The following is a 26,230-nucleotide window of genomic DNA, read 5'->3' as shown; positions in this document are numbered from 1 at the left end:
AAGGAAGGAAGGAAGGAAGGAAGGAAGGAAGGAAGGAAGGAAGGAAGGAAGGAAGGAAGGAAATCTCTTCTGCACAGAGGAGACCGCCCCACCAACGTGGTCCTTGTGCAGCCCCTTGGCACCAGCACATTCCAGTCTCAAACCACAGCCACACCACAGGGGTGGCCCCAAACCACTTCCCAGCCCCTGCTGTCCCTTTCCCAAGGCTCGGGGATGCCGGAGGTGCTCTGAGCATCTGTCCTGGCTCAGCAGGACCCTGCAGCACCTGAGCACACCCTGGAGCCTCCGCCCTCCTCCCCGAGCTCCCTCCGCACCATCCAGCCCTTAAATCTTTAATAACCTTCCTTGCCTTCGCTGGGAGCACACGAGGGTGAGCACAGCTCCCCAGATCAAACCGAATCCTTAATTGGAGCAGCCGTTAACAAGGGTTAAATCCGCAGGCTGCGCTGCTCTCACCATCAGCGAGCCTGAAGGGTGTCCATTTTGCAAAGCCATAATGAATCATTTTTCCTTAGCAAATCTGGCAAACTTCAATCCTGGTTCCTGCAGCCTCCTTTTTTCACATGTCCAAGCCCTCTGTGACACATCAAATTTAATGAGACTGCACAGACCTCAAATAAGGCACTGTAGCACTGCTGGGATACTTTATTAAGGAGGATCAGACAGAATGTGTTTGCTGTTTAAGAGCCTTTAAAGGCAAATTACACTTCTTTTTTGGGGGGATGAGAGCCTCCCATTTTTGTTCAGTCCCTGGCCCTCCTCAAACACGTCCTGCAGTCCAATTCAAACACAGAGTTAAGGTTTCTGCAAACAGGGAAAGCAGCAGAATTGGCAGCGAGGGCTGAGAGACCAGCGAGGCTGGATTGAAGGTTGTGGGGTAGGACACAGACAAAGGAACGTGTGATTTCACCAAATAGTAATAATAATAATAATAATAATAATAATAATAATAATAATAATAATAATAATAATAATAATAATAATAATAATAATAATAATAATAATTTGCCTCTGACAAGCCGCGCAAAGGAACACCCCACCCCTGCTAGCAGGTGCTGCCTGTCTAGGTCCAGGGAAAGGCCAAATTAACCCTCTCTGGCTGCTGGAGAGGTGGGAAAAACTTTCTAGAAAGATCCTAAAAGCCCAGAGTGGTTTGGGTTGGAAGGGATCTTAAAGCCCATCCAGTCTCAGCCCTCAAAATGATGGTGTGAGATATGTGCTGAGCCATCCTTGGGGAAAAACTGGGGCAGACAATGAAAAACGGGGGAAATTAAATATTATTTTTATTTTAATGTCCATATAAATAAATATAATCAGGGAGCAAGGAGTGGTTTAGTCTCATACTTCAGATTTTGGGGCAAGGGGCTCTTTGCTTTTGCTGGTGGATGCTGTAAGAGATACAAGATGAAATCCTGGTTGACTTCAGGAGTTTTTCCAGCCATAACCAGCTCAGGTTGTGTCCTTACAGACTTTTTTTTCCCTTGGAAAACCCCGTTTTGTGCAAGGACTCGGCGCTGTAACTTTGGTTGGAGACTGCAGCAGTCTGGTGGCTTAGCAACCTCCTGCTTAATTCAGAGCATCTCTTCTGAGATCATCGTGTTCAGCTCCTCTGTGTCCACCTCTGGCCACGTCCAGCTCCACAAAGAGCTGTGATTTATTTCAGCGAGTGCCAGGCTGCTGGGCAAGGCTGCAGAAAGCCAAAATGTCTCTCTCAGCATATGGAGTCCCACCTAATTGGGGTTTATAGGGAAATATAAAATTGGACTGGCTTCCAGAGAGCTCTCAAGGGTGCCTGAAGAAGAAATTCTGTCTCAGAAGGTTTTTATGTGACTAGAGAAAAAATGATAACGTTTTCACCTTGTTGGAGTAAGGATCCACCCTCCAAAAAGCACAGAGAAAAATGAAATAATTTACACATCACAAATGCTTTGGTTGCAGGATAAACTTAGAAATGTTTCCTGTGTCAGGACAACCTGTGGAAGGTTAAATTTGACTTTTCTTCTCCATCTTTGGCTGTCTGAGGAGGTTTGGGGCTCAGCTCTCAGTGGCCATTTGGATCCAGGTCGCATTTTCTGCGAGCCACCTGCATTTGGAGTGGAAGGAAGAGTGTGGTTAATGGATCACTTTAATGACATCAGTTCTGATCCATCTCTAATTAAGGGCTCTGCCAGGAATACAGTCAAGCAATTCTAATGGCCCAGAGGAAAAATTGTGAAGTCAGGTAATGAAATTTGCTTATTAGACAAAATGGGAAGAAGGAGTGCAGGGGCACAGAAATCAATAGGGAGGGAGAGCAGGGCAGCAGCATTTCCACAGCCCTGCTCGTGTGGAGAGCCCAGCTAACGCAGCTCAGGGCTCACAGGTGGGACAGCAAAACCCTGCCCTGCTCCCAGCCCTGAGGATGCTCACCTGGAAAGTTTGTGTTCACCTGTTCCAGCTTGAACGTCCAAATAAGTTTGTTCCCCACTGTGGATTCCATCACCGCTGGGTTTTTGTGTCTCCCAGGGCTTTCAGAGACAGCTCCATGCCTCCTTCTGGAGGTGCCTGTGGTGGGACATCCCCAGGATGGTGCCACAACCCTCCAGGATTGAGAAAAGCAGGGTCACACCCTCAGCCTGGAATCTTCTTGGGTAAATTCCATAATGGCCCCCATTAGATCCCAATAAATGTTATGACATCAATACCCCTGGACAATTATTCACCTCTATGGCCTTGTCATCCCAGGAACTTTTCAATCTGTTCCCAGCTCCAGTGGAAGGTGTTCCTGGGATGCCTTTGAATCCCAGGAACTTTTCAATCCATCTGTCCCCAGCTCCAGTGGAAGGTGAGGATCTTTGGAATGCGAGGATCTTTGGGGTCCTTCCCAACACCAAACCATTCTGGGATTCTGTGATTAGCACAGAGAAGATGCAGGTAAAAAATAAAAAATAAAAAATAAACCAAAAAAAAAAAAAAAAAAACAGAGAGAAGCATGGATGCTGCCAAAAAATTAAAACCCATTTATTCTACAAAGTGCTGGGGAGGGAAATATTTATAGGTGGGATAGCTTCAGCTCCAAACCCTTCACTCGCAGGCTGGTAGGAGAAGAACGGTGTTTGGTGGGTTTTTTTTGTTTGGTTTGTTTTTTGAGGGGTTTTAAATTATTTTTTTTTTTTAAGGGGGAAAAAGTGAACTGAAGTTTATGAGCTGGAGCTGGTGGAGCAGAGCCCTTTGTGTCTGGCTTGCCCACATAATTGCGCTCCCCCCTCCTCTCAGCCGGTGGCAAAGGAATGTAGGTGGAATGTCTCTGCACGGAGAGCAGCTCACACAGGGGCTGCACAATGAGGGCGAGAAACAGGAGCCAATCTAAGTAAAGGATCAGGCAAGGAAAATAATATTGGGCTGTCTGCTGCCGCGTCTAACCCCGCGGAATGCCTCCATGAATCCCCTGCTTCCTCCTGCCTTAAAATGTCCTCCTCCTTCCACAGAGGTTCAGGGCACGGATCTCGTTTCATTCTCCTTTTTAACACTTTGCTTTTCCCCCCCATCCTCTCCTTTCATCCTGCTGCCGCAGATATATTTACTGGCAACGGAAAAAATCAATAAAGGAGAAGGAAATGACTTGGCAGCGTTCCCAAGTGTTAAAATAATTCTCATCTCGTCCAGCCCCCATTGTTTTTAAACAACATTGCCAGCTCAGGAGCTTGGCCTCGATTTTCAGAAGCAACTGGTGATTTTTGGGGAGATTCTGGGGTTTTTTGGGGGTGTCTTTAAAGGGAGAAATTTGGCACAACCACATGGGAAACACGGAGGCTTTTCGAATTTATCTGTCCCTCGAGGGATCCCACCCCACGAGTTTAATTTTTGGGGGCAAATTTAACTAAAATAGCCTCAAAAAAAAGCTGGACATCCCATAAACCATCCCAGCTGCCTTTCAGCAGGGAAAACTGGGAATGATATTAGCGACCAAGAGCCTGAACCAGGTGCATTCCAACCTGTCAATCCCTCCCGTGAGTTATTGCTGCTTAAATACAGACTTTCTGTCCCAGCAGTGAAATATTCTGGCACGTGCTGTGCAGGAACATGGAGAGCTGACCTTCACACTGAGCTGCTCCTTGTAACCTGGAATCTCTCCTGCATTTCTGGTTTTTTTTTTTCCCCCACATTTTTTTTTTGAGGTGGGTTTTGGAAAATCAGAAGAAGGAGGGCTCAAAAATGTTGAGGTGCTCAAAGATCCTCTCAGTTCCCACATAAAATACTTCTTCCCCCAGCTCCAACTAAAATCTGAACTCCATTTCTATTTTGTACTTTCTTTTTTAAAAAAAAGGATTCATGCTATACAAAAATAGAAGTGAAAAGTAATTTCCAAATGGAAAATTGGAGTGTTTAATTTGGGAGAGGATGGGAAGCACACCTCCACCTCAGGAATGCTCCATCTTGAGTAGAAACAGAATCAATAAATTGGTTTTTTTTCCCCCCAGAACAATGGTTTTTCACAGGGAGGCAACAGCCTAAATGAAAAGCATTCCTCTATCAATATTTTGGTGGCTCAATATTTAGAAATTAGGTGTTCTCTGATTCCACTTCTTTGGAGGAGAACATGATCCCATTTTGCACACCTGGAAAATATCAGAATTTGCCTTTTTTGCCCCCTTTTGACCCAGACATTCCCTTTCAGACCTAGAGATCCCTTTTAGGCCTAGAAATCCCCTTTTGAACTTAGAGATCCCCTTTTAAACCTAGAATTCCCTTTTTAGACCCAGGGATCCCTTTCAGACCCAGAGATCCCCTTTTAGACCTAGACATCCCCTTTCCAACCTAACTGAACCCCTTTTAAACCTCAAATTCCTTTTAAACCTCAAATTCTCATTTTTAAACCTCAAATTCTCTTTTTAGACCCAGAGATCCCTTTCAGACCTACTGAACCTCTTTTGAGCCTAGAATTCCCTTTTTAGACCCAGATATCACCTTTCAGAAGTAGATGAACCCCTTTTAAACCTCAAATTCTCTTTTTTAAACCTCAAATTCTCTTTTTAGACCCAGAGATCCCCTTTCATACCCAGAGATCCCCTTTAGGCCTAGAAATCCCCTTTTAGGCCTAGAAATCCCCTTTTGGACTTAGAGATCCCCTTTTAGACCCAGAGATCCCATTTCAGACCTAGCCAAACCCATTTCCAACCTCAAATTCCCTTTTTTAAACCTCAAATTCTCTTTTTAGACCCTGAGATCCCCTTTTACTTCCAGAGATCTCCTTTCAGACCTACTGAACCCCTTTTGAACCCAGAATTCCCTTTTAGACCCTGAGATCCCTCTTTAACCACTTGCACACCAATCCCATCCCCTCCAAGAGCGTTTCTTAACCAGCACCAGCAATCAGGAGATTATTTTAATGGAACAAAACCTCTCCCAAAGCCCCAGGTGTGCCCAAGCCCAGAGCCCTGAGCAGGCTCCAGCTGAGAGCAGCCGCTCCTTTCCGCCATCCCAGCTTTCATTCTTGATGGGAACGTGAGCAAACCGCGCAAGGAGGGAATTCTCTGCCCCCCCAAATTTCCATAAACCCCAGAAACGTGCACCTTGGAGGTCCCCTGTGTGTGTCAGCCTGAGAGAAATGGAATTTTTGGGGTGGGAAACATCTGCCCTGCTCCGGGGTCGATAATGGGGCCCATTGTGTGCGCGTGGAGACACAAATAGGGGAATCCATAAACCAGGAAAGGCTCAGTTGCTGGATCAAATGCCAGCCATATCTAATGGCTCCAGGATGCCTCTGGAGCCCACCAGGTCCTGCTGGTTTGATGCCTTCACTTTTTGGCAATCCCAAAAGGAAAAAAACCCCAAGATATTAATTTCTTGTGCGGGAATTCCGTGTGGGAACCCGGAGCTGGGGAAAAGCTCAGCCTGGCCAAGCTCAGCGTGTCTGTGGGGTAAAGGAGAGGCCAGGACCACCCTGTGGGGTGGGATCCCAAATTCCCACCCCAAAAGCACCACCAGAACACCATAAAGGGATGATGTTTCTATGCTGCATCACAGCAACGCTCAAATGGAAGGAAAATCCAAATTTCCACTGTGGAAAGCACATCCATCATCCCACAGCAAGGACAAAACAGGGATATTCCAAACCCATTGAAAAGCAGCCTCAGAGCTGCTTTGGGGATATTCCCTCAGAGCTGGGAATATCCCTGTTCAATTGGACTGAGAGGATTTTGGGAATCCTGGAATTTGCCACCCAGTGCCCAGGTCAGCCTTTCTCCCATGCAAGCTGGCACCAGGGCAAGGAGCTGCATTTCAAACCAGCAGAGAGGTTCAGAGCACAAAAATTATGATGGGATTAGGGAGAAAAAAATTTAAAAATCATACAAAACTAGATTATTTTTCATTCAGTCATTGGAAATTTTTCATTTAGTAATTTTTTGTTGGAAATTGGACTTGGCCACAGTGCAAGGACATCCTACAGCAAGGACAAAAAAGGGATATTAGCAACTCATTGAAAGAAGCCTCAGACCAGGGATTGGACTGAAAGGATTTTGGGAATCCTGGCATTTGCCACCCAGTGCCCAGGTCAGCCTTTCTCCCATGCACGTTGGCATCAGGGCAAGGAGCTGCATTGCAAACCAGCAGAGCACAAAAATGATGATGGGATTAGGGGGGGGGGGGGGGGGAAAGAAAAAAAAATATACAAACCTAAATGATTTTTCATTGAATAATTTTTCATTTAGTAATTTCTCATTTTTCATTGGAAATTGGGCTCGGCCGCTGCACTGTGTTTGGAGCAAACCTCTTTAACTGCAACCCATTGTGCAGGGAAATTCTCCTGGAATCTGGGTTTCCAGGCAGCTCCCCATGCTCCTGAAATCCCCTGGAAAAGTGAGGGGAAAGCAGCGTCCTGGCAGCTCTGGCTGTGGAATGTGGATTTTTCTGGGACAAGTCTCTGCAAGAGCTGCAGAGCTGCAGAGACAAAACCCCTGGCAGAGGGTGGCACAGGCAATCCCCTCCCAGCTCCTCTAAAATTGTGCCTGAAAAGGCAAAATCAGCTGTCTGGAGATAGATTTGGGTTTCTACAGGTTTGTGGGGTTTTATTCTGGTTTTTTTTTTTTTGGTGTTTCCCTCCTTTCTCTTCATTTCCTCGTCCCAGTAGCAAAAAGGGGGAATTGAGGGGAAAGACACAACTGAGTTTGCACTGAAGGGGAAGCAATGAAACCTTCCTATGTGCAAGAACAACCTCTGCCACTCCTAAACATCCCCAAAGCGCCTCCCAACACCTCCCAGCGCTGTCGGGCTGCAGCAGTGAGCTGGGAGGTGTGTGTGTGTTCACAGTTGCTGTGTGAAAATGCAGCGGTGAGGGGCGGGAGGCACAGCTGGACACAGCTGCGCGCAGCTGGGGGCTGGCACTGGCGCTGCACATTGCTGCAGGCAGCTCTGGCATGTGCACGGGGGGCCCTGCAAGGGGAATGCAGCTTGCTCTGGGTGAGCCGGGCCGTTCCACCTTCTGCCACAGCTCCTCGCTTCAGCCTCCTCCTTCCCCTTCCTTTCTCTGCTTTTTTTCATGGATTTCATGGAAAAAAAAATTCCTCCCTTTTGACCCCTTGCTGCTGGCAAGGTTCCGAGTGCTTCAAGCATCTGATGGGACTCTGAGTATCAGCACAGGCTGGCGGGGAGAAATCCTGCAGCTCCCAGAAATTCAGAGGGAGAAGCTGCTGCTCCCCAAACCTTTCCATGATCCCAAACATTTCCCTGCTCTGAAACCATTTCCAAAAAAGGGGCAAAATGCTGCTGCTCCCCCAAATCTTTTCATGATCCCAAATGTTTCCCTGGTCTCAAACCAGTCCCAAAAAAGGGAAAATGCTGCTGCTCCCCAAACCTTGCTCCCCAAACCTTTCCATACTTCCAAACCAGCTCCAGAAAGTGCAGAATGCTGCTGCTTCCCAAACCAGTTCCAAAAGGGGGAGAAGCTGCTGCTTTCCCAACCTTTCCATGCTCTCAAACCTTTCCATGATCCCCAACTTTTCCATGCTTCCAAATGTTTCCCTGCTCTCAAACCAGTTCCAAAAGGGGGAAAATGATGCTGTTCCCCAAACCTTGCTCCCCAAACTTTTCTATGCTCCCAAACCTTTCCATGCTCCCCAACCTTTCCATGCTTCCAAACCAGTTCCAAAAGGGGGAGAAGCTGCTGTTCCCCAAACCCTTCCATGATCCCAAACCTTGCCCTGCTCCCAAATAATCCAAATCCCAAAGCATCCAAACCTTTCCATGCTTCCAAAACTTTCCCTTCTCTCAAGCCAGTCCCAAAAGGGGGGAAATGCTGCTGCTCCCCAAACTTTGCTTTCCAAACCTTTCCATGCTTCCAAACCTTTTCATGGTTCCAAACCAGTTCCAAAAGGGGGAGAAGCTGCTGCTTTCCCAACCTTTCCATGCTCCCCAACCTTTCCATGCTTCCAAACCTTTTCATGCTCCCAAATATTCCAAATCCCAAAGCATCCAAACCTTTCCATGCTCCCAAACCTTTCCCTGCTCCCAAATCTTTTCCTGTTCTCCAACATTTCCCGTCTCCTAAACCAGTCCCAAAATGCTGCATCTGTTCTGCCTTCCTGATCTTTGTGATGCACCTGGACTCGCAGATATTTGGAATTGACAATGATTGGAAGGGTTTTTGTATTTCCACACAAGGCAAGGTCCAAGCAGAGCAGGGAAATAAGGGTGGAGGCAGATTAGGATCTGGCCCCCCACGTGGAACAAGAATATTTGTGCAAAATATTCAGTTTTTGCCCCTGAGAAGCAGCAAACCCTCAGGAAGTGGCATCTTGTGGGTATTTAGTTATTTAGGAAGCACCTGAGATGCCCATTGGTCATTGGCATAGGTGACAAACCCCAAAATAAATCAGCTTTCCTTCACTATGAGTGACCAACCAACACCAACCCATCACCAACATACCTGATGTCCAAGAGGTCTTTAACAAGCACCCAAAAAATCTGAATTTGCTCCAAAATGGCTCTGCTGGCCAAGAAAACCTCATTCAGCCACTTGCCAGGAGGGTAATGAAGGCTGACCTAGAACAGAGTAACAGAATAAAGCAGGGATTTATTAATAGAATATTCTCAATGGATGCACCTTGGGCAGCACAAGAGCCCAGGCAGGGCTGCCCCCAAGATGAACCAAAATGGTCCCAAAACGCACCCAAGGTGAATCCAAAATGGTGCCAAAATGAACCAAAATGAACCCAAGAGGAACCAAAATGGTCCCAAAATGAACCCAAGATGAACCCAAAATGGTCACAAAATGGACCTAAGGTGAACCAAAATGGTCCCAAGGTGAACCCAAATGGCCCCAAAATGAACCTAAGGTGAACCAAAATGGTCCCAAAATGAACCCAAGATGACCCAAAATGGCCCCAAAATGCACGAGCGCTCCCGGGGTCTCTCCCTGGGATCAGTTCTGCTCCATTTGCACCTTGCAGTTCATTGTCCCATCCCAGCTTTAGCCCAGGCAGTCCCACCCTGCTTGTTTTTCTCTCTCCAGCCCACGGTGTTTGTGCTCCTGGGCTGAGATTTGGATCATTTGTCCTTGGTGCCCAGCTGGAGCAGGAATTGTTTTGTCTCCCTGCTCTGTGCACAGAGCTCAGCATCCCCTGATGTGAACCCAGACCCACACACTAAAGCAGCACAGAACCTGAAAAATAGAAAACTAAACCTGTGGCACCACAGTGAACGGTAAAAACCAAAATAAATGTGTTTGAGCGCTGGCTTGTGGCCAGATTTCAGAGTCAGTAAAGTTGAAGCAATGTGGGCTGGCTGAAGGGGCTGTTTGAACTCTGCCCACTTACAAGGTGCTGCTTCCGTGGAGATGCTGGTGGGGAAACGAGGAGGAGGAGGAGGAGGAGGAGGAGGAGGAAGAGCAGCAGATCCAGCCCTGCTCCCTGCTGAAGGAGCACCAGAAGCTCAGAGGTGAAGGAGAGGAGCTCACCAGGCTGACATTTGAAGGGTTAATGGGATTGAAGCTTTGATCTCCCAAGAAAACACGCTGCAAACGTAGCCCAAGGCGCGCTCACCATTCTGTTTGCCTGTAAAACAATGCAATTTGATTTTTGTTGGCTTGTTGTTTTTAAGTGGAACCTCATGGGTGTTCTGTTGAATTCAGCCCACAAAAGCAATTTGTGTCATTTTAATGCAGCTCCTGTGCTAGAAATGTTTGTTTTTAAATGCAAGTTTTATTGTTTTCATTGTTGGCGCATTAAAAAGCTCGATCAATAAGAAAAGCAATTCGTGATGCTGCCCTTCAAAATTCCAGCCTTATCTACCCCATAAATTGGGGCAAATTTGAAAGTGAGGAATAACACGAGCTCATTCTTTTGGGATGTGAAAAGAATAATTCAAGATCTTCTCTGCTTTGACCTGTCCCTATCCATCATCTGTCTTAATATTTCCAGGAGAGTCAGGCTGAGGTGCAGCTCTGGGATAGAAGAAGGAGCAGAGAATTCTTTGATTTGTCACTGTGGTAGTGATATTTTAGTGCAGGTATCACTTTTAAAATGGAAGAGAAGGAAACATCCTTCTCTTACTGCATTTCTGCAGGAAACATCCAAATCTTGACCAGATATGAAGCGTTTGGGCACAGATTTAAAAAAAAATTCTGCCCAAAATGGGGACAAAACCCAAACCCTGCCCTCAGGCCTGTCTACCGGCTTTCCATTTAGCCTTGTGCAATTCCTTCCACCTCTCAGGGCCTCCTTTTCCCACCTTTACCCAGGGGACAGCACTACAATGGGTTTCTTGCTCTTTGATATTTGAAACACGCTCAGAGATTGCTCAGATGGCGGCGGGAGGAAGAAATCATTATTGTTATATTTTTATAGCCCGTTGCTCCCTGCAGGCTCCCGGAGGTATTTTAAAGTCTCCATAGTCTTGGGCAAGAAGAAGCAAAGAACAATCAGAGTAAATCTGCAGGAGCAGGACGTGGATGATCCTTGTGGATCCCTCCCAGCTCAGGATATTTTGTGATTTCCTGGCTGATCACTGGATGTGGAGCTGCCACTTCCATTTCCCCCCCAGACATCCCTTTCTGATTTCATTTTTTCCTTAAAGAGGTTGGCATCACAAGCAGGAGCAGGGTCAGTGTCAGGTAGGACTCTGCACGCCTTCACACCTCGTGAAATCCCATCCAGAACGGTCAAATTAATGAGGAAAACTGCCCGCTGCAGCAATTCCTGAAATAGCTGTAAATGTTTTATTGCCCAACTTCAGCAAACATGTGAGTGTGGTGGAGAAAGGACCCAACAGGATCTTTTGGAGAGGCACACAGCCATGGCCAAACTCTATTCCTAAATAAACCAGCATTAATCAGCACAGCTTCCTGCAGCACACCACGCTCAGCAAAGACATTCCTGCTGTATCTCCTCAGTTTGCTGATAATTCCACCAGACTGGGGTTTTTCAAAACAATAAATGAGCTGAAAACGTGCCACAAAAGCCAACTGAGTTTGGGTTGGCACCCCAATAAAGTCTTCAGGGAAATGGACACTTGCTTGAAGCTCCCACCAGCAGTGGAATTATTTCATTTGGGTCAAAGATTTTTCTTCTTGAGAAGTGACTGCCTCGTAAATTTGGGGGGTCTGGACCAGCCCAGACCCTCCAATAATCCCAAATAACCCAAATCCCAAAGCATCCAAACCTTTCCATGCTTCCAAACCTTTCCCTGCTCCAAAATGAACGCCAGAAGGAAGAGAATGCTGATGCTTCCCAAACATTTCCATGCTTCCAAACCAGCTCCAAAAGGTGGAGAAGCTGCTGCTCTCCCAACTTTTCCCTGCTCCCAAACCTTTCCCTGCTCTCCCAACCTTTCCATGCTCCCAAACCTTTCCATGCTCCCAAACCTTTCCCTGTAAATAAGATTTGAGCCCAAGGGGTGCAGAGCACCAGGAATTCCTGCTTTACCCAGCCCAGGGTGCTCAGAAATTTGGCATCTTGTAAGCTCAGCTCAGAGCTGCAGAACTCATTCCTTAGACCAGCAAGGAGCTGGGGATAACTCATCTGCATGCAAGTGGCTCCCAGAAAGCATTTGCTAAATAATTTAGGAACAAAACGTAGCGATGATAATAAAAAAAAAAAAAAAAACCAAGAAGTTTGCTCCCAGATGATGTGCAAATACAAAACAGCAATAATTCTATGAAATGAACTCACCTAGTGCTACTCTCATATTCCCCACCATCCTCCCAATCCTGATTCTCCTCTGATTCAGCAGCTTTCCTCCTTTTGGCATTTCTGGCTGGCAGGGCTGGATGTACTTGGTTAGAATTCAACGCCATGAGGGGGTTTAGTAACTGAAAGCTGCCTTTTTTCTTTTTTTTCTTTTTTTTTTCCTTTTCTTCCCTTGTTCCCCTGCTCTCTTCAGCAGCTCACAGGAGGTAAACAAAAGTTTAGAAGGGTGCCCTGCACCATTGAGGTCTGTGAAGTTTAAACTGCTTCAGTCCTCCTCATGTTCCACCAGTAAAAGTCAAAAGCTCCTTTTACGTCCTCCAATTAAATTAAAAGAGGAAAAATGAAACTGCTGTTTGAAATCTCTGGGTCAGCTGGAAAAACACGAGAGCAGATCCCTTGGCAGGGTGCTGTGACATCCAGTGGGAGCCTGTCCCAGGTGCCGTGCAAAAGCAAAATGCTTGAGACAGCTCTGGGCTCTCGTTAAAATCCTTAAATCAAGTAAAGCAAGAAGAAAAGAATGAGAGGAAGAAAAAGAGCACTAAACTGGAATTCACTTCAAAACAAGTGAAGGAGAGAATGGGAGCAAAGCAAAGAAGAAGAGAATGAGAGCAAGAAATGGAGCACCAAGAATGGGAGCGAAGCAAGGAAGAAGAGAATGGGAGCAAGAAAAGGAGCACCAAGAATGGGAGCAAAGCAAGGAAGACGAGAATGGGAGCAGGAAAAGGAGCACCAAGCTGGAATTCACTCGCTGGCCCTCCTCCAAGCCAAGGCTCGCTCTGTGTGTTACTTTTGGGATCAATGTCACACAGGGCCCTGCTGTCCATGGAGGGACAGCCACAGCCATGGTCCCTTCTGGAACCATCCCTCCTCCAACATCATCCTCAAACCCAGTTCTCAGAATCACTGCAAAGAGGGGAGAGAAATATTAACAGCCAGGAGACAGATGGTGCCATAATAAAATCCTCTCTCTCTCTTTTTTCTTACTTTTTTCCATTGCTTTTGCTTTTCAGGACAGCTCCCCCCAAAGCAGATCGTGCTTGCACTCCACATGTTCATTTTGAGCCTGCTAGATGATCCAAAGGAAGGGCTGAGAACCTTTCAGAGCTGATGGCTCTGATCTGCTGACCTGAGGAAGCTCAAATCAAGAACCAGTTACTAGGAAATAAAGACAAACCATGGCTGCTCTCCAAAAGAGCTCATAAATCTGAGCATCTCCTGCTTGCTCTCCTGTAACAGCTCTAATATTTCTTCTGCTTTCACCTTGTGAAGGCTGTTCATTATTGCTTTCACCTCTCAGCCTCTCTCAGGATGTCAGCTCCATCTGCCACCACCTACCTGGGGTGGATCTCAGCGAGCCCAGCTCAGGTGCTCCCTTCTCCCTCCTCCTGAATTCCCATACTCGACACGACCCTTCACAACGCACAGAATGCTTTATTTATTTCAATCACCAGGCTGCAGTCTCCTCACCTCTTGGCTTCTTTTTCCATCCCCAATCACTCCCTGCTCGCCCCTCACTCCATTCCTACCCCGGAATTACTGACAGTGATACAGAGGGTGATGATGATGATGCCTCGTTTTGCTTAGTAATGGCTTTGCTGAGCGCCTCAGCCTCCACTTCAGCTGGCACGTTAGCAACCAGAGAACAAACTCTAATTGTTTTGACACTTTAGCACTTGCCAAGCCCGAGCACAGGTAGGGCTCAGGCTGCAGCACTGGAGGAGCACAGAATTCCAGCCTTTGTTGACTCGTGCTTGGCTTCTCCCGTACAAATGTTTTCTGAACTCCTTTCATCCTTCCCTCGCTGCTGCTGAGCATGTCATTTCCCATTCCCTGTTATTCACCAGCCTTTATATTCACACGCAGCCCAATTTTCTGCCAATATCATCTTTTCATTTATGTCAACTGGATTACATGTTGCTCCTACCTGCCTCCGAGTCACCGCTCGTTTTCTGTGGCAGGTGAAGTTATCTCACGGCACACAGAGCGGGTTTTATTCCACGATTGCATTCCTTTATGCCTTCAAATTGCTCGCCACAGAGCAGGCTGTAATTCTCCTCTGGTGTAAAGCTCATCAGGACAAAACAGAGAGATGGGAGCTGGCACTGAGGGTTCTGGTCAGCTGTTCCTTTCTGCGGGAATTACAGGAGCAGGCAGCGCTGAGGAGGATCCTAACACTTGTGGGATGAATAACCTGTCAGTAGGTGAGGCTTTCTCTCTTGTCACATTAATTAGCAGTCATCTCCTTCCTTTAAACATAATCCTTCCAACACTCCCAGCCTTATTTATTTATATTTTTTTCCCCCCCCTGCAGTTGGGTGTTCTCCCTCCAGGCTCGGGGCTGGCGTCAGTAGATGGCACTGTGACATTCACTCTCTCAGCTTCCCTTTTTTGTTCAGCCCACGAGCAGAGCTTGCGAGTTTTTTACTAATTTTTTTTGTCTCTCTGTGTGTGTGTGTGTGTGTGTATTATAATTAGTTTTTGTTTATGCAAGGTTCTGGAGTCCTTCGGGAGCAAACTGTGGAAGCAGGGAGATAATTTGCTTTCCTGCTCTCTGATTGAGGTCAGTTCTTGAGCCAGGAGCAGTCTCTGGGTACCAGCCACCGGGGTGATGCTGAGATTCCTGCAGGAAGGGATCATCCTGCAGGTTATTCCTCCGTTCTGGCTCCGAGGCTGGCACACCAGGGCAATTAAAGCGGGCGAGCAGGGGCAGTGCCCTGCAGCAGCTCAGCCCCCTGTGCCCAGCTCTTGGTGCCTCCTGGCAGCAGATCCGTGCTGCTGTCCTTGGGAGAGGACTCTGTGCTCCAGAGAATGGCACAGACAAATATAAACCCATCCTTTGGTTGAATTCCTGATGTTGGGAACCCACACGACAAACCCAGCAAACCCAAAATCTGATTATTTGCAGGGATCTAGGCCGGGGTTGGCCCAACACATCCAAAACCTGTGGAATGTCAAGGCAAAAAGGACTCAAAAAAAAAGGAATAAAATTCAGTGCCAAAATATGAAATGAAAAGCCTCCCAATTGGCTTAGCCTACACCATCAGTGTCAGGTGCCTCAAGTTATTTGCTTTCTTTTTGGAGAGAGAAAATAACAAACATTGTTATGTTTTATCCGTGCTTGACTTAAGATTCTTGATCTGATGGTACCTGGAAACCTTAGTGAAGGCACAAAGCCCTGTTGAGCTAAGCGCTTTTCAAATAGGACATAATAAATGGATTTAGATGAAGATGTTATCAACTGATTTCACAAAAACCCTTCTCTTAAAAAAAAAAAAGCTGAATATTCACCAAGTTTTTTACTAAAGCGCCTTTAAAATTTTCTTGTGTTTTCCCCTCTGTTTTGAGCAGCAAGTTCACCCCTCCCTTTTAAATTCTGGTGATGATTTCGCAATGAGCAACATATCATAGATGCAAAAAGACAGCAGCAAATGAGGGAAAGGAAAATGATAAAAAATTTACCCCAAAAAAAGAGGAGTGTTAGCACAAACATAAATATAAACACGTGCCCATGGATTCAGTCACACACAAGCACAGAGTGCATCTCAGTGTACAAAATGTCCTTTTGACCTCCTGGGATGAAGTGTCCTCAGCAAGAATTACAATTATCATCAAAGGTTGATTAGCAAGTGTCAGATTGACAAGGAGTCATCAGCAAATATAAATATAGGTCCTGGAAGGAATAGAAAGCCTTTGTGGGAGCTGATAGTGTCTTCCAGCACTGAACCTTGATGTTCTACTGCTCCATGACTTTATTTTTACTCCAAGGATGTCAGAGAGAGGAGAACAGCTCAGTGGGATTTAATATCTGCTGTAAAACATATTCCTCAGAGTGTGACTGACCAGTTGTAACACCCCTGAGACAAGGACAACTCAGGGAAAAAAAGTTGTGAGTTACTCCAGGGAGGATTTTTGGCATCAGAGATGCCCGAAATGTAGCAGGGGAATTATTTTCCTTTTAATGTGCTTACAGCTAAAGGATTGGCTTCCCTTCAACTAATAGAAGTGTTAGTGCTTCGAGCCTGCATGCCTGGCATTCCTGCAGTAATACAATTCTGTATTAAAATCTATTCCAGTTGCTTGATTTATGAAAATGGTTCAAATGTGCTGCACTCGTACCCAGCTCACTGGATCAAAAGGGGGTTGGAAAGCAAAAAAAAAAAAAAAGAGAATTTTTAAACGGAAAGAAAAAGCAAGAGAAAAAGAGAGGACACACTGTTGTGCCTATCTCAGAAGTGGAGCTTTGGTCCTTATAAAAGTTTCCTGTATCCAAAATGTGACAATTTTATTTCAGAAGGTGACGACGTTTTAAGAATTTGTTGCAACTTGTGGACAAAGCCGCGGTTGATTCCCTCTCCAGCATTCCCTGGATTTTGTAATATGTCAATACATCATGTTAATGCAAGTTTTTAAAAAAGGGGAAGAGAAAGCAAAAGCTCCCTTCCTTTTTAAGTATGAGTAATCTATCCAAATCCTACTGAGACACACAAAGGAACGCCGGCAATTTTCCCTTTCATAAAATGCGGACTTTCTTTAAATACTTCCTCCCTACATTTTCAAAGCGGGGCTGTATGAAATGAAGGGGAAATGACACCCTTCCCCATTGAAAAGGAGATTATGTAAAACTGCCTGGAGAAGCCAGCCGTGTTAATGCAAATACAAGTATGATCTTATTCATAAGTTGCCATTGTGCTGGCAGAACATGCCTCGGCTCCGTGTGTCCACCTCCAGCTCTGGGTGAAGAGGAAAACCCTTTTCTTTCAGGAGCTGTGCTGCCCCCCGGTTTGCAAATAAATATGAAACCCCAAAGATCACTTTAAAGGAGTGGAGGGCTCGGTTTGCCATTGTGCCGAGCACTCGACGGCACTTGAAGTTAATGAGAGCAGCCAGCAGCCCTGGCAATGAGGCAGGGAGAGGATTTTGTGTGCCCAAAGGTGCTGGGGATGCTCAGGGCTCCTTCCCTGCTCCTGTGCTGGCAGCCAGAGCACTGAGGGACAGCCCGGCTCCAGGAAGGGTTTGGGAAAGTCAAATCCCACTGATTGCATTGGGCAAAACACTGAGTGAGGCAGCCCAGCCCTGGGAAGGGTTTGGGAAAGTCAAACCCCACAGATTGCATTGGGCACAGCACTGAGTGGGGTTTGAAAAAGTCAAACCCACTGATTGCATTGCACAAAGCACTGAGTGGGGATGGCAGGGCTCTAGGAAGAGTTTGGAAAAGTCAAACACCACTGATTGTGTTGGGCAAAGCACTGAGTGGGGTTTGAAAAAGTCAAACCCACTGATTGCATTGCACAAAGCACTGAGTGGGGATGGCAGGGCTCTAGGAAGAGTTTGGAAAAGTCAAATCCACTGATTGTGTTGGACAAAGCACTGAGTGGGGATGGCAGGGCTCTAGGAAGAGTTTGAAAAAGTCAAACCCACTGATTGCATTGGGCACAGCCCTGAGTGGGGATAGCCTGGCTCTAGGAAGGGTTTGGAAAAGTCAAACCCACTGATTGCATTGCACAAAGCACTGAGTGGGGATGGCAGGGCTCTAGGAGGAGTTTGGAAAAGTCAAACACCACTGATTGTATTGGACAAAGCACTGAGTGGGGATAGCCCGGCTTCAGGAAGGGTTTGAGAAAGTCAACCCCACTGATTATGTTGGGCAAAGCACTGAGCAGGGACAGCCTGGCTCTAGGAAGAGTTTGGAAAAGTCAGCTCCACTGATTGCATTGGACAAAGCACTGAGTGGGGTTACCAGGGCTTTAGGAAGGGTTTGAAGACATCAAACCCATTGATTGCATTGGGCACAGCCCTGAGCGGGGACAGCCTGGCTGTAGGAAGGGTTTGGAAAAGTCAAACCCACTGATTGCATTGCACAAAGCACTGAGTGGGGATGGCAGGGCCCTAGGAAGAGTTTGGAAAAGTCAAACACCACTGATTGCATTGGAAAAGCAGTGAGTAGGGACACCCTCACCCTAGGAATGGTTTTGAAAAAGTCAAACCCCACTGATTTCATTGGGGACAGCATTGAGTGGGGCAGCCCAGCCCCAGGAAGGGTTTGGAAAAGCCAACCCCACTGATTGCATTGGCACAGCCCCTCCTTCTGCAGCTGGAAAAGTGCAGGTGATTCCCAGTCTCTCCCAGCTGCAGGACACCCTGCATTGGTGCCTTACGAAAAAGATTAAAATCACGGACTCATTAATGTTGGACAAACCCCTGAGATCACCAAGCCCAGCCTTAATTCATATTCCAGGCCAGGAGTGTGGGATCAAAGCAGAAATCCACCCCAGACTGAGTCTGAGACCAAGCAATGCCTCATAGGAAAACAAAGAAGGAAAATTTCTCATTGCAAAGCTCTGAAGTCCAATCAGAGCCCAGCTTGTGGTTGAAAAATTCAAGACATAGGTACTTGAGTTTGGCCTTTTGGATGGACAGAATATTGCATGGAATAAAGGAAGGTGGGAAGCCCTCAGCCAGCAAAAAGGACAATAAATAGAACATGGTTGGAGAAACTGCACTGCTGCAAACAGACCAAAAACGTGACCCTGCCTTGCCCAAAGTGCCCCTTGAGGCATTTTATCCCTCTGCGTGAACCAAAAAAGCCAACCCTGGTGCATTTCTAAATTTACTCCACACGGGAGCTGAGCCTCCTTCTCCTGTCCCCACTTTCCACTCTCCTCTGCTTTCCATGGAAACTTTGTGTGGTGTGAGGAAGCCCAAGGCCTTGGCTGTGTGTATTTAACTTTGGGCTGCTAAATGAGGGCTAATTAATCTTCATTATGAGTGGCTTTTGAAATGGATGCCTGCACTGAGCGCCCTTCCTGTGCAGCCCCAGTCCAGAGGAGTTTCTGGCTCAGCCTGGAGGACCCTGGGGTCTTATCATAGGGAAGGCTGCTCAGTATTTGATGGAGAAATTATTAAAAAACTCTTCCTACCCCCTTCCAGTTGTACATGGCAGCTGGCACCAGTCAAACTGTATTTATTTGTTTGCTGGCTAAAGGCGGAAAGCGACCAGGCTAACCAAAAATTCCCCATTTTAAAATTATCAATACTTCTTCAAAGCAGAAAAGTTTGATTTCCCCAAAAACTGCAGCACAGATAATGCCTTTATTTTAAAATAAGAATAATACCAGGTCATTTGATTGAAAAATCTCCCTGTTTTAATTCCTGGGGGGTTCGTTTTGGTTATAAATAGCCAAAACTTGAGATAATAATTAAAAAAAAAATGGGTTTTTTAAAGTAATATATCAAAAAAAAATATATATAACAGGAATTTACTGTTTGCATCCCATCAATCTGAGTTAGTTTTAAGAAAACATTTAAACTAAAGGTTTTCTAAGCTACCAGAAACCAAAAATTAATGTATTTTAGCAGTGGCAGTGCAAAGACCTTCAGATCCTGCTTGGTTCAACAGTCAGGACACAAACCCAACCCTGTGGTTGAAGGTTTGGCTTTTTATAAATGTATAAAACATCACAAACCCCAAATGGTGGAAATTCTGATTTCCAGGCATTTAATTACTTTGCTTTTTAGCTCCATTCCCATTGGATAGCAGCACATTAGATCATTGCCCAAAATCTTTATCTGAGGGGCCACATTTCCAAATGTTTCTCCACTACAAACATGCCATGCATCAACACCCCCCCAAAAAAAAAAAGAGGTGATGTGGGGAGAAACCAACCAAATTTAGGGATTTTCTCTTTTTTATTTACTATTTTGACAGAATCAGGGGAGGGAAAAGGAAAGTTAACTTCCTCTCCTCCTTCTCCCGAGCCAGTTTCATTCTTTAATCTCTCCAAAGAATTATTAAATCTTTTAAAAGATCAAACACCGGGATCCTTCACAAAGGTTGTCACAATGAATTCATTTGCAGAGCTTTCATCCCTCCCTCCCCACTGTGCTGAAATAATGTTGACGATTTTTCCCTGTCTCCCTGGCTTGCTGCAAAGATCCAGTGGCAGAGGTTGCTGCAAGGACTCAATTTCCCACTTTTTTTTTTTTATCCCACCTGGCACTGAAATATCCTCAGGAATTAAAAAATGCAGGTGGTGGGACCTTGCTGTGGGTGTGCTGTCCAAAAATGAGCTCAGAAAAGGAGATTTTTTCAAAAAAGAGATTGGTGACAGCGGAGGGCAGGGGAAGGGAAGAGCGGGGATCCACAAAAAGAGAACGGGATCCCCAAAAAGGAAACATAAACCCCAAAACCAGAGGGCAATCCCCAAAAAGGGAAGGACATCCCCAAAAAGGGAAGGAGATCCCCAAAAAGGGAGCATAAACCCCAAAAACAGGTTAATCCCCAAAACCAGAGGGTAATTTCCAAAAAGGGAAGGACATCCCCAAAAAGGGAGGGGGATCCCCAAAACCAAAGGGTAATCCCTAAAAACTGAGGGCAATCCCCAAAATTTCCATTTTTTTAGGAGTGCTGCTCTCGGTTTAAGAGAGCAGATCAGATTTTATTGCTTGGGAGCCCAATTAGAACCAATCAGGGCTGTGCAGAACATCAAATTTCTTTGGCTTAATTGGAGATATCTCAATTAACAAACACACACGCCACAAAACACAACCAAAGACCACAGATTTCTAGATATAACTAGAAAAATCCAAGAAAAAAAAAACTCCAAAGATTTCTAGAAATAACTAGAAAAATCCAAGAAACAAATCCGATAAAAAATCCAGAGATTTCTAGAAATAACTAAAAAAAAATCCAATTAAAAGTCCATAGATTTCTAGAATTACTACAAAAATCCAAGGAAAAAATCCACAGATTTCTGGAAATAACTAGAAAAATCCAAGAAATAAATCCAAGGAAAAGTCCACAGATTTCTAGAAAAACCTACAAAATTCCAAGAAAAGGAACAACCTTGTTGTCTAATAACCACACCAACAAATTCATTCACTGCTGGCTTGATTATTGTTAAATTGCCACTTTACCAATGCTTATTATTAATTTCATTACTTTTTCATAGAAATCTTGATTTCTTGTGTCTCCACCCCCAAAAAACATTGATTTTATCACGACCCCAGAGGCTTTGCTTCCCCAGAGGTGAATTTGGTCAGGAACTGCCCCTCCATGGGGAGATTAAAAGTGATTTTTTCCTACATTTTTCAGCTGATAGTGAAGAATGGAAATGTGAGAGGCAGCAGCTCCCACAAAATCCTGAGGTCACAGAAACACTGCTTGGGAACCAATCTCCATTGGCTGCTAAGCCAATTTTTCAGTCAAAATTTAGAGCACAACAGCTCCTAAATGATAATTTTTACTGATTTTCCAAGGGACCCAGAGCGGGAGGATCACAGAACCCACCAAGGTGATTTTCCAGCTCGTTGTCTTTGGCCCAAGCCGTGGAAATTGAGCTTTTTCCCAGCTCCTTTCCTGCCCAGAGCCCAGCTCTCTGCTCTCCCTGTCCCAGAGCTGGATGGGGCTGGGGTTTGGCTGCTTTGCCCGGGATTTTTGCTGCTTTTCCCGGGATTTTTGCTTCTTTTCCCGGGATTTTTGCTGCTTTTCCCAGCAGCTGTGGGCACTGTTTGCTGCCCACCATCTGCCCAGGCTGGATCTGCTCCCTCTCACGCTGTGACCTCGCTCCAAGCTGGGGAAATTTGGCATTTCCAGCCCAGGGACCTTGGGAGGACAAGCAGCTCCTGGTTCTGTCCGTGCAGGTCAAATCTCAATGCCAACAGCCAAAAGTTTCTGATTTTTAAATTTTTTTTACAGCCTTGCTCCAGCTGAAGGTAAATAAAGAAGTTTTTGAGGGGTGTTGTGCTCACAGGGAGCTCAAATCTGGTTGTTTGTCATCCACATCCCCCTGCTTCCCTGAAATTCCCATCTGCACTCAAAATATATACATCCAGTAATCCAATATAAATATAAATATAATAAATTATTATAAAAATATATCTATCAAATAACCTTTTTTGTACTTCATTTTCACTTAAAAAAATCACCAAGGGCACGAGCTGATATATAGCATTGGGATATATAAGAATTCCTATTATAAGACATTATATCATTGAATATTGAAAATATATATATATATATTCAATATTGAATATATATTCAATATAAGACGTTATTATATAAGAATTCATTACATTATTGAGTATTGATTATATATTGAATATAAGACATTATATTATAATATAAGAATGTATTATAAGCATTATATCATTGAATATTGAATATATACCTCCAATATCAAATGTAAATATTGAATATAAGACATTTTATTATAATATAATATAATATAAGAATGTACTATAAGACATTATATTATTGAATATATATTCAATATTCAATATATATATTTAATATAAGACATTATATTATTATACAATATAATAATTCATTATAAGACATTATATTACTGAATATTGAATACATATTCAATATTGACTATAAGACATTATATTATTAAATAATATAACAACTCATTATAGATATCATATTATTGAATACTGAATATATATTCGATATTCAATATATATATTGAATAGAAGACATTATGTTATTATAAAAGAATTCATTATAAGACACTGTATTATTTAATATTGGATATGTATTCAATATTGAATATAAGACAAGAATTCATTATAAGACATTATATTACTGAATATTGAATATATATATTCAATAATAAATATATATTGAATATAAAACATTATTATATAATATGAGAATTCATTATAAGACACGTTATTATATATATATTGAATATGAGACATTTTATTATTATATATTAATTCATTATAAGACATTATTGAATATTGGATATATATTCAACATTGAATATTTATATATTCAATATTGAATATATATTGAGTATAAGACATATTATTATATAAGAACTCATTATAAGACATATTGTTAAATATATATATTGAATATATATATTGAATACTGAAGGAGAGACCCGATCTAAAGCAGGAAGGAAGTGAACCAATCAAAGGTGGCAACAATAAAAATTGGAGAAAAGGGAAACCTTGGTGTTTTAAGGAAAGTTAAGGTGAATAAAACTCCCATTTCTTTTTCAAGAGCAATGAGAAGTTTTTCCCTCACAGGAAGATGAGCATGGATCTCATCATCACTTTTCTCCCTAAAACTCTTTAATTTTACACCTAACGCTGATTTTGGGAGCTGGAAGAGCTTTGCAAGCAGCAGAAGTTGAGGGAAATCTGAATTCGGCTCCAAACTCATCCTCAGAGAGCCCCAGCCACCAAAAGGAGCCTTGGGACTGATTTCCCTCCCTGCTCAAGCATCCCCAGAATTTGGGACCCTGACAGAAATCAGCTGCAGGCATCCAGCAAATTGGATGTGATGCTGCAGAACTGGAACTTCAGGTTGCAATTCCCATCCGTTTAAGGGCTGGTTCCCATTTTGTTAAATTAATTTTAGCACTTTTTTTTTCTCTCCTGCCTAATCCTGGTGCTGTAATGAGGCTGGGATGGGATATTTATGGATTATATAATATGTGCTGATATTTGAGGTTTCATACATTATCTGGCCAGGATTAAGGTTAATTAAGAGACTGCAAAAAAGAGGAAAGAAAGGAAAGAGATGAGACTTTAAATGCCTTAAAAAATAAAATCACATTTTCACTGCTACATCCCACCCTCAATTCTGATTAAACAGCGATTTCACTGTTGATGAACGGTGGAATTAAAGCCCAGAGATTGCTGTGCCCTCATTGCAGACAAAGACAAAAAAAAAAAAAAAAATTAGGAAAGTTCTTTTCCCTGCCCTTCCCAGGTGCAGGCAGCAGCTGCAAACCCGATGCCACAAAATCCAGGCCAGCTTTGCCTCCTCCAAGGTGCAGAATCGCCATCCATCATCCAGGCTGGGCAGAGCTGAGGCTCTGCAGGTACCCAAATCTCACCCAGAACTGCCTGGGGGAGCAGCCAGCTGCTCCAGAGGGGGAAGCCCAGCCCTTCCCAGCTGAAAATCCCAGTGCTTCGATCCCAGAGTGGACTCAAATGGTCCAGGATCAATAAATCTGATGTGTTGGTACCGGTTTTCCTGGCTGCGTTTAGACTGGGCCAATCCTACCCGAATTAGCAACAGCAATAAGGCGATGAAGTCACCCTTTTTGGGGAAAAAACATTCACAGAGAGGTGGGTGGTGACCCCAAAGGCTGACACAGTGACCTCTGCATCTGAAAATTCCAATTTCAATCCTAGAATTGACTCAAATGGTCCAAGACCAAGAATTTTGGTGTACTGGTACCAATTTCCCTGGCTGTCCTCGGACTGGACCACTCCTACAGGAATTAGCAATAACAACAAGGTGATAAAATCACTCTTTTTGGGGAAAAAGCACCACTCACACCCCAAAACCTGACACAGTGACCTCTCCAGCTGAAAATTCCACTGTTTCAGTCCCAAACTTGACTCAAATAGGTCCAGAAGTGTTGTAGGATCAAGAAATTTGATGTATTGGGAGCAGTTTCCCTGGCTGTGCTCAGGCTGGACCAGCCTCACAGGAATTATTAACAACAACAACACCAAGGTGATAAAATCACCCCTTTTTGGGAAAAATCACTCTTCTTGGGGGATAAAACACCCACAGAGAGGTGGGTGGTGAGCCCAAAGGCTGACACGGTGACCTCTGCATCTGAAAATCCCAGTGCTTCAATCACAGAATTTCCCAGTTTCCCTGGCTGTGCTCAGGCTGGACCAATCCTACAGGAATTATTAACAACAACAAGGTGATAAAATCACTATTTTTGGGGAAAAACCACCACCCATACCCCAAAAACTGACACAGTGACCTCTCCAGCTGAAAATCCCAGTTTCAATCCCAGAATTGACTCAAATGGTCCAAGATCAAGAAATTTGATGTATTGATACCAATTTCCCTGGCTGTCCTCAGGCTGGACCAATCCTACAGAATTATTAGGGATTATCATCAACAACAACAAGGTGATAAAATCACAATTTTGGGGGAAAAAACACCCCCAGAAAGAAGGGTGGTCACCCCAAAAACCCAACACAGCAACACCATGGATGGAACATCCACCCTGAGGTTCATCTTGCCCAGTCCTGCCCCTCAAAAAGGCTTTAAAGAACCCCCTAAAATCATGGATTAAGCTTGGGAAAGATATCTAAAATCAAGTCCAACCATCTCCAAACCCTCTCCTCAGGTGCCACATCCACACATTTTTAACCTTTCCAGCACTGGTGACTCCACCACTCCCATTCCTAAACTTCCTATGAAAATATTTCTGAATATCCTAAAATATAATATACTACAAGATCCTAATATTTGTCCTAATATCTGCTCTAAACCTCTCCTGGGAGTTTTCCAGGCAAAGCTTTCATGCTGTGGGTGCCAGGAAGGAATCCAGGAGATGGGGAAAGGTGAATTTTGCCCAGCCCAGGGAAGGAGCAGCATCCTGGGCTCTGCTCCTGCTCTCTGGGTGTTTTATTTTTTTCCAGGGGCTGCTTAATGCAAAATGCAAAAAGCTGTCCCAAATCCATGCATTTATTGTTAATGGCACTTGAAGTCAAAAGCAGCCTGATTCATTTAGTGGGGAATGATCATTTAGTGTATTAGCTAATCTATTTATCAATATCAAGTCAATTATTGCGAGGCATGGAGAGGGGCTGGTAATTACACAATGTAAACAGAAAGGATGGGCTGGGGGAGTAATTCTATTTACTCATCATTCCAAATATTGGAAAACAGTGGCTGCAGAGCACAGGGCCCACCTTAAAGAAACAGGAGCATAAAATTCTCTCCAAATGAGGATTTTTTGATAATTTTAACCATTAAAAAAAATCAATATTTTTAACCATTAAAATACTTAGAGTTGTAATAATTTTAATATTACTACCTGTATGAGACTGAAAAAAAAAAAAGAAGTAGTTATAAATATCAACTAGGATTCTGAATATCCCATAGTTTACATCCTTGAATTCAAAATTCATCCCCATTTTTATAATCTATAATAGAAATTATCCCCAGATATTTTCATCTGTGTGTTCACAAGGATGACCAAGCAAAAATCATCTTTGTGGAGAAGCAGAAATAAAACCACCAAAATAATGCATGGGTAGGCTAAAAATTCACAAGAATATAGATTATAATTCTC

The 26,230-nt window shown here is 44.2% G+C and overlaps 1 long non-coding RNA gene across 1 annotated transcript; it reads right to left on the bottom strand.

Annotated features, from left to right (window-relative positions):
* Positions 1–1,015: 1,015 nt before the first annotated feature.
* Positions 1,016–14,346, bottom strand: LOC131093970 (uncharacterized). The gene is made up of 6 exons (XR_009115642.1): positions 14,089–14,346; positions 9,935–10,031; positions 8,906–9,021; positions 2,703–2,887; positions 2,410–2,579; positions 1,016–2,083 (listed from the first exon to the last, which is right to left on the bottom strand). It is a non-coding gene; the product is annotated as an uncharacterized LOC131093970 (long non-coding RNA).
* Between the last annotated feature and the right edge of the window lie 11,884 nt (positions 14,347–26,230).

The sequence above is a fragment of the Melospiza georgiana genome, chromosome 27 (assembly GCF_028018845.1).
Source record: "Melospiza georgiana isolate bMelGeo1 chromosome 27, bMelGeo1.pri, whole genome shotgun sequence".
Taxonomy (NCBI): Eukaryota; Metazoa; Chordata; class Aves; order Passeriformes; family Passerellidae; genus Melospiza; species Melospiza georgiana.
The sequence above is the reverse complement of the archived record's forward strand: the minus strand, read 5'-3'. Positions and strand labels throughout refer to the sequence as shown.